The 9,204-nt window shown below is 44.2% G+C and overlaps 1 non-coding gene across 1 annotated transcript; it reads left to right on the plus strand.

The window, feature by feature from the left end:
* On the plus strand, positions 1-163 carry LOC115029650. The gene has a single exon (XR_003835212.1). It is a non-coding gene; the product is annotated as a U1 spliceosomal RNA (small nuclear RNA).
* Positions 164-9,204: the final 9,041 nt, after the last annotated feature.

Consider the following 9,204-nt stretch of genomic DNA (forward strand, 5'->3'; position numbering starts at 1 on the left):
ATACTTACCTGGCAGGGGAGATACCATGGTTATCAAGACGGTTTTCCCAGGGCGAGACTTATCCACTGCACTTGCAGGTATTGACTCCTTCAATTTCCCAAGTGTGGGAAGCTCGACTACATAATTTGTAGTAGTTGGGGACAGTGTTTGTGCCCTGCCCGGGTTAAAAAAAAAAAGCTCTTATAGAAGACCTGCCTGTGTTTAGTTCCCAATCCCTACATGATGACTCATAACTAGCCATGACTACAGTTCAAGGGGACCTGGGGGCCTCTTCTGGCCTCTATAGGTGCTAGACATGTATGTGATGCACAGATATGCATGTAGGCAAACACACACATAAAATAAAAATAAATCTTTAAACTACATATATAACACAAGTGTTCCCGATTTCATAAACAAGTACTACTAGTTATAAAGTAAAATATAAGCCACCGCATAGTAATATGGGTATTTCAATATCCCAAACAAAAACTAAATAAGCAGGAATATTGGAATTATATGTTATAATAGATCAAATGAACCTAACAGACATCTACAGAACATTTCATCTAAGCAGTGCAGAATCTACATTCTTATCAGCAGCCCTAAAACTTCCTCCAAAATAGAACATGTTCCATATTCAAAGCAAGTAACAGTGAATGTAAGAAAATCAAAATAACTTTCTTTATTTTAAAAAGGTAATTTATTTACTTTTGTGGTGAGGCATGCATGTACCTCAGCACACACGTGGAGGTCAGAGGTCAGGAGGTCAGGTTAGTTCTTTCCTTACACTAGATAGGGGAAGGCAGCAGGTAAGTCTGGTAACTGGAACATCTAGCTAGAGTTCATGTCTTTTTTTCTGTCCTTTTCTTCCTTCCTCTTCCTTCCTTCCTTCCTTCCTTCCTTCCTTCCTTCCTTCCTTCCTTCCTTCCTTTCNNTCTCTCTCTCTCTCTCTCTCTCTCTCTCTCTCTCTCTCTCTCTCTCTCTCTTGAGTCAGGGTCTCTGTGTGCACTGGCTGGCCTGGAACTTACTATGTAGACCAGGCTGGCCTAATAGAGATCCTCCTGCCTCTGCCTCCTAAGTGCTAGAATTAAAGACACGCACCACTACACCCACAAGAACTCAACATCTTAAACAGCAAGCACAAGGCAAAGAAAGGAAACTGGTTGGAGCTTTTAAAATTTCAAGGCCAGAATGTCTCTGTGATTTCTTCTTCTAGCAAGACTACACATAAGCCTCCCCCAAATAGGGCCACCAACTGGGGACCCAAGTATTTAAATTCCTGAGGTGGGGGCATCACATTGAAATCTCACAGTTCTACTCATTGGCCCTGCCTGCCTTGTTAATATAGCATAAGGCAAAATGCATTAAATAAGTTCAAAAGTCCTCATGGTCTTTCCATTTCAATATTGTTTAAAAGTCCAAAGCCTCTTCTGAGACTCAAGGCAACTTCTAATTGTTACCTCTTGTGAAATAAAAAAGTAAATAACATACTTCCAACATATAACAGTATAAAGTATATATTATATTCCATTGAGAAACTACTGGACCAAAGCAAGACTGAAATCCAGCAGGGCAAACACCAAATTCTCCGGCTCTGTATGCAGCGTCAAGGTACTTAGCTGACTCTCCCTTCCAGAGTGTTTGTCTGTAACATACTTTTTCTCTTCACCTGTGTGCAGCTCTTCTTGATAGATACCCTATGGCTCTGGCATCTAGGTCTCCACTAACACCCAGGCTTCACTGTCACAGCTTTATGCACCCCCCTCTCTCGGGGCTTTCACACACATCTTTATTCATGTGTACTCCATGACTCCAATGCCAGCACTGTGTGGACAGTACTGTCAAGTTTAGTGACAGCTTTAGAGTTTCCTTGGCTTAACTCACATTTGCAGAAGTAGACGATCCTTCAGCCTTCTCACAGTTGGCTTACCTGGTCCGTCATTCCTTGAGGCCAGCTTCCCTGTGTTCCGTGCTAGAGGCCTCAACTTAATCTCCTTATCTCTTTCTGTACAAGCCTTGGCTACAACATTAAGTTTCTGAGTACTTTTTCTTTTGAAACTGTACACTTTTTTTTTTTATTTCTTTCTTCTCCACTTGCTCTTTTTCATTATAGAATGCACAAAACTATTTATTGATAATTACATCACAGAGTCAATATTAGACTGTCTTGACATCTTTTCCATCACAGAAATCAATCCGTTACTTTTAAATTTAGCCTCAGGCCGGTTCTTAGCACAAGGGCAGAAACAGCCATATATTTTTACCAGAATTATCACAAGAATGGCTTCTAGTCTGGTTGCTGTTATGTTCCCTCTGGAACATCTTGATCTGACCCTCCATAGTCCTCCTTGCAGTAGAAATATCTTCATGAAAACAGGGCATGAGGGCAGAACAGCTCTGCGTTATGTGTGTTGTGAATCTTCATTGGTACCCTGACAGGAGTTATCACCATCTAGGAGACTGTAGATGTGCTGATGAGAGTATTCCCAGAGATTAATTGATTATTGATCCTCCACCATAACTGTGGGAGGATCAATACCATGGGCTGGGGATGCAAACCAAATACAAAGGAGAAAACCACCTAAATGACGGCATCCCTTCTCTCTGCATCTGATTAACTGTACTGTGACAGCTCTGCCCAGCCATGCCCTTCCTTGCACTACGGATGGACTGACACCTTTGAAATAATGAGCCTCAATAAATTCCTTCTCAAAAAAAAATGAGATTGAGGAAGATGATTATATTTGGCTTAGAGAACTGGAAAGATGGAGAGGCTCTTAGGAAAAATATGTGGCAATGGGCAGAGGGAAGCGTGGGAGAGCTTTTGTGATGACAGTTTAGATAGTTAGGGAGAACAGAACATCTGGGCCCTAAAGACAGGGAAAGAAGAGATGACAGGCTTCCCTGCTGACTACTGCAGTGCGTACCTGAGTGGAGTACACAGCTCCCTTTGTGACTAGGAAGAGGACTCACTGTCTCCAAGATGACATGCATAAATCCTTTACCATGATGACAACTGATAGGTCACCAACCCGGTCTCCCAGTAAAGCATGAGAAATCCTCTGGGTGGCTTCTTATTCTCAAATACAGAAAGGACCTTAAGTAAAAACTAAGGAAAGCTGACTAGAGTATGGGCTTCAGTAAAGAATAGTGTTTTGACAATGGTTTGCTGATTGTGGATTCAGGGTACCACATTCTAGTAAGATGCTAATAATGAAGGGACACTATGGACTTTTCCCAGGAAATCACCTCAGGGGAAGGGTTTATTTTGGCTCTAGATTCCTGGCAGGGAAACACAATGGTGTCCTTGGCAACCAAAGGGAGGCCTGCCTGTGAAGACTCCAGCAACCTGCTTCTATCACACCAGCCAATCAACAGCACAGACTTCAGACTATAATTGCCCCACCCCTATGACTGTCAGGTCCCATTTCATTTTTGGATGGTCCCAAAACCAAAAGTTTTGCCACTACCTAGAGACCATCTTTTCAAATATTGGGACCAAGAAAGAAACCCCCAAAGAGACGGTTCCTTTATGCCTTTTTTAGAGTCTGGACCTACATATCTCGAGGGGCTATTGTACCAACTCTCTTCCAGTCAGAGGATGATTTGACTGTGTTGAGAGCTTTACTCCTTCAAATTAAGTATCGATGGTGTATTGGCTAGTTTTGTGTCAACTTGACACAGCTGGAGTTATCACAGAGAAAGGAGCTTCAGTTGAGGATACCTCCATGAGATCCAACTGTTAGGCATTTTCTCAATTAGTAATGAAGGGGGAAAGGCCCCTTGTGGGTGGGACCATCTCTGGGCTGGTAGTCTTGGGTTCTATAAGAGAGCAGACTGAGCAAGCCAGGGGAAGTCAGCCAGTAAGGAACATCCCTCCATGGCTTCTGCATCAGCTCCTGCTTTCTGACCTGCTTGAGTTCCAGTCCTGACTTCCTTGGTGATGAACATCAATGTGGAAAGTGTAAGCTGAATAAACCCTTTCCTCCCCAACTTGCTTCTTGGTCATGATGTTTGTGCAGGAATAGAAACCCTAAGACAGACGGTATTTGGGGGTAGGCACGTAGGCTACTGAGCTTCTGTGGCTATGACAAAACATCTAGCATAAACAACTTAAAGGACTAAGAGGTTTATTTTGGATTGTGGTTTCAAAAATTTTAGATTATACTTGCTTGGTTCCGTTGTTGTGGGACTGTGGTAGGGCAGAGCATCATGGAGGAGAAGGAACACTTTATCAGAAATGCTTACCTCATGATGACCAGGAGGCAGGGATGGGGTGCCAGGACAAGATATAGCCCTTAAGAACATGCACATAATGATCTATTTGGTCCCCCTAGACACCACTGCCAGGTGTGGTTTTACTACTTCCAAATAACATAATTAGATTATGCAGCCACCCACTGGCTATCCTACTGGCTACATAAGAGACATCATGCTGCAATCCCCTCATAGTGAGTGACTCCACTAGCTGTAGAACGTTAGTTTTCAGCTTTGAGCTTCTTTAGGGTACTCATATCCAAAGTATAGCATTAAGTGAGGCAGTGAGTGTGAAGCCCAGAGATGAGATGGTGGTTTTCACAACAAGTGGGAGGCCTGATCTGGCATGCTTCTTTCCTAGGCATTTAATGCCTTATCATGTGGGGATGTGGAGGTCAACCTTGTGAAGGGAAAAGTAGGATGGAGAGCAAGGCGTCACAGGCTCCTGCACTCTATCCTGATCTGCTATACAAAGCATTAGATTTAGGATGGCCCCTGGTACACCGGTGAGCCAACAAAAAGGAACCAAGGCCAGGGCAGTGGCTGCTTCCCAGTCTTCAGGGAAGTCCTGACAGGTAATGATACCTCCCCCCCCCCCACTCCTTCAGAGTAACCTCATTAGGAAGGGCTTACATTGGGACTCGGTGCAGGTGTGTCAAGATACAATTGACCAAGATTTATATACTAATACTGTATATAAGCTTATGTGCTGGGCAATAAACTCAGATCTGTGCCCTGATGTTAGTCTCTGGAATCAGATTTCCTAGGGTTTGTCATGTGACTCCTTCACCTCTCACCCCAGGCCCCCATGCAGTTATCCAAAGAAAATGGAGTACTACCGGGGAAAAGGAGACATCTGTGCTAGGCAGGCCAGTATGACAGCTAGCCATTGTTTCCTAACATTTTTTAATTGATCAAATTTGAATTTGAATGGATAAAATTTAAGCTTAATTGCTAGAGCTTAAAGTAGTATAATGATAAATATGTTAATAAAATACTAGTTAGGAATACAGACATTCTAATTACAGGAAGTGGGTGTGGCCACATGGGCCAAGATGGCGCCCTGGCCCATTGCCAGGCCCCGTGAATCCCACATGTTTACTGCCTTGCCCGAACATGCGCAGTGAAACTGCATGCATAAGCTGCCTGCCAAGTTAGACTATTCCTCGTGATCCAGATCTGTCGGCCTATCTGTGACCTACCTGAGCTCGTGCCTGGAGCGTGTGTGATTCTGATTGGATGAGGTGGTGTGGAGCAAGATGAAGTCAGCTGCTATGTGAGTATATGTGAGTATAGCCCTTGCCCTTAGTAGAAGTTGTTGTAAGTAAAGCTGCAAGTAAAGAAGAAGCTGCTGCGTGAACCCGCCTTGGTGTCCGTGTAGTTCTTGTCTCTGTGGGTCGGAGACTGCGGCTAGTAGTGGCCCGTACGGGGAAATTTTGGTAAGCTGAGGCAAGTGGTGGCCCATACGGGGAAATTTTGGTAAGCTGCGCCAAGTGGTAGCCTGTATGGGGAAATTTTGGTAAGCAGTGGTAAGGAAATTTTGGTGAGCACTAAGGTTCTCAGGAATAGAGATGAAGGGAATTTCAGCAACATGTAAAGAAAGCATAGGCCTGATAGGTTTCCGGGAAAAAAAGGGGACAGAGCACTAAGGTTCTCAGGAATAGAGACGAAGGGAATTTCAGCAACATGTAAAGAAAGCATAGGCCTGATAGGTTCCCCGGAAAAAAGGGGACAGAGCACTAAGGTTCTCAGGAATAGAGACGAAGGGAATTTCAGCAACATGGGTTCAACTGCATCTAAAATGAAAGTAAAAATGGCGTATGGGGAAATTTTGGTAAGCAGTGGTAAGTAAATAAAGCCAGCTAATTCTTAAGGGTATAAAGGTGGGGCTAGGAGCTTTTGGTAAACAACCTGATGTAAAACAGATTGAGGTACTTGCCTCCACTAATTGGCTTCAGTTTGTCATGAGAAATCCTATGATATACCCCAAAATTACCCGGACTGAGCCAATCCCAGGTGCTGTTAATGTATTTACTGATGGATCCAAAGGCGGCGTGGGAGTAGTTTATGTTGAAGGAAATCAACCCCAAGCTCATGTATTTCCCTATCAATCTGCACAAACTGTCGTTGGAGCAGTTAGTATTTGCTTCCTGCATTACTCATATGGCAGGAATGTGTGTAACCTCTGTTCAGTATCAGAATTTTTCCAGAGCTGCAAATCTGTCGCGTGCAATTGGTGCAATGCTGCTAGGAAATTGGAGTCATGATCTCGACACAAAGATGAAGGAATTGCGAGCATCGGTTGTCGCCGTGAACAACACCCATATGGAGATTGCAATTGCAAAGCAATGGCTGGAGATCATTCAGGGAACTGTGGGATTCTTAAAAAATTGGGGAGGGATGGCCTTTTGGGCGTTCCTGCTGGCTGTTGTGTGTGGAGGAATGCTTTGGTGGATGGCACATATTCGAAGGCGGCACAGGGCTGATAAACGAGCCTTAGTGCAGGCTATGGCAGCCTTGGAAGCAGGAACATTCCCCCAATGTTGACTCAACATGCTGGATCAGTAATCAATGATGGGTAAGACCCTCACGTGCGCATACCAACCTAAGACAGGATGGTGAAAGTGAGTTCATCACTCCCATGAAGGATAAGGATGTGGCACGGATGAGGGAGACCTAAGACAAATACTGATCCCAGAGCTACTAATAAAACGAAAAGGGGGAGATGCGGGAAGCAGGTGTGGCCACATGGGCCAAGATGGCACCCTGGCCCATTGCCAGGCCCCGTGAATCCCACATGTTTACTGCCTTGCCCGAACATGCACAGTGAAACTGCATGCATAAGCTGCCTGCCAAGTTAGACTATTCCTCGTGATCCGGATCTGTCAGCCTATCTGTGACCTACCTGAGCTCGTGCTTCGAGCGTGTGTGATTCTGATTGGATGAGGTGGTGTGGAGCAAGATGAGGTCAGCTGTCACTACTATAGGAGAATAGCCCTTGCTGCAAGAAAAATTAAAAGAAGAAGCAGCTGTGTGAACCCGCCTTGGTGTTCTTGTCTCTGTGGGTCGGAGACTGCGGCACTAATCTTGTATTGGGGACATCAGATAAGAGCAAATAGAAAATAAACATAAAGCCGGGCATGGTGGCGCATGCCTTTAATCCCAGCACTCGGGAGGCAGAGGCAGGCAGATTTCTGAGTTTGAGGCCAGCCTGGTCTACAAAGTGAGTTCCAGGACAGCCAGGGTTACACAGAGGAGAAGGAGGGAGAGCAGGGGAGCAGCAGCCACCCCAGCTTCTCAGAGCTTTGGCATTTTTATACCTTCTCAAGAGTACCCAGAATCACACCCCTGCCAGAGCATAAGACAAATCATAGTTAGAGACTATGGACAATCTGAAGCAGCCCCATATCCCACACCTAGGATTAAAACAAAAACATACTCACATAACATAACTGGATTTTTTAAGAAACCAAAATTCTCACTACAACATACTAACCCATTAAATCCTCAAAAAGTATTTTGAAATTTAAGATTTGTTTCCACTTCTGCCTTTCTGGAGCATAGAAAATTTGCTCAGAGTTACAAGTCTGGTTTTGGTTTGTTTGTTTGTTTGTTTGTTTGTTCAATTTTAAGTTTTATTCTATGTATATAGGTGTTTTGCCCAGACATTCCACACATGTGCAGTTCCAATAGAGACCAGAAGAGGATGATAGATCCTGTTGTGAGCTATCATGTGGGTGCTGAGTACTGAACCTGGGTCCTTTGAAGAGCATCATGTGCTCTTAACCACTGAGCCCCTGACTGAAGTATTTTGTGAGTCAGTGTTCACACTTAGCTATTATTGCTCCTTCAGAGCTTTTAAATCATTTATGTGGTATATCATTCCTTATGAATCTGTTTCAGTGCCATAGTATGTGCCTGGCTCCTTGCTATATTGATATGAGTTCAAAGGTTCAGCCAAAACTCCTGATTACCTGGGAAGTGTGGAAGGATCATAAGGCACAGGGTTCAATCCCCAGGAGCAAAAAGAAAAAAGGAAGTTGGAAGTCAAGGGATGAATAGGACTAAATCTCTTATAAACAGATCAATCCCAGGAGCAGGAGAAACAACTGCTGGAAGGAGTCAGACAGTGTGTAGACTCACTGAGATGAGTCAACAGGCTTTCACCAACCCAGTGGCTACACAAAATCTTTGCTCCTCAAACTTTACAAGTATACTAATAAACTGGAGGTCTTGTTCAAAGGCAGATCTGGATTAGAGATGGGGCCTGAGATGCTACATTTCCAACACCCTCAGAAATGCTGCTGCTGCTGCTGCTGCTGCTAGGTCTGGAGACCACATTTTTGAGTAACAAAAATATATTAAAGAAATATTAGGCCTGGGGAGAAGGCTCAGTCAGTAAAGTGCTTGCTACAAAAGTAGGACAATCTGAGTTCAGATCCCCAGCACCCACAGAAAAGCCTGGCCCAGCAGTGTGCATGTGTGCCTCCCCCAGGCCCCACCCACCGTGTTGGGCAGATCCTAGGCCAGGCAGATCCTGGAAGTTCAATGGCTAGCCTGCTTAGCAGAAATGAGAAGTTTCAGTGGGCAATGCTGTTTCCAAAACTAAAGCAGAGAGTGAAAGAGGAAAACACCTGAGGTCATCCTCTGGCCTCCACATGTACAGACACAGATAAGTGTGTTTATACACACACACATGCGCATACATTCATACACCTCAAACATGTAAAGGAACCAAAAGAAATCTTGACTATATTCATATACATTAAACGTTGTGGGAATTTGTGACTGAGGAGGTGGTGGCACTTACATTCAGAACTGAAGTAAATGATGCAGTGAATAAACCTTCCACCACAAAGCAACGCCTAGCGTAAAAGGTACTAGGGTAGCCATATTTCCACTTTGTACCTATGTGACGGTAACACTATCCACTAGATGAGGAACAGGTTTGGGTGGAGTAGATAG

The sequence above is a fragment of the Mus caroli genome, chromosome 16 (assembly GCF_900094665.2).
Source record: "Mus caroli chromosome 16, CAROLI_EIJ_v1.1, whole genome shotgun sequence".
NCBI classification, from domain to species: Eukaryota; Metazoa; Chordata; class Mammalia; order Rodentia; family Muridae; genus Mus; species Mus caroli.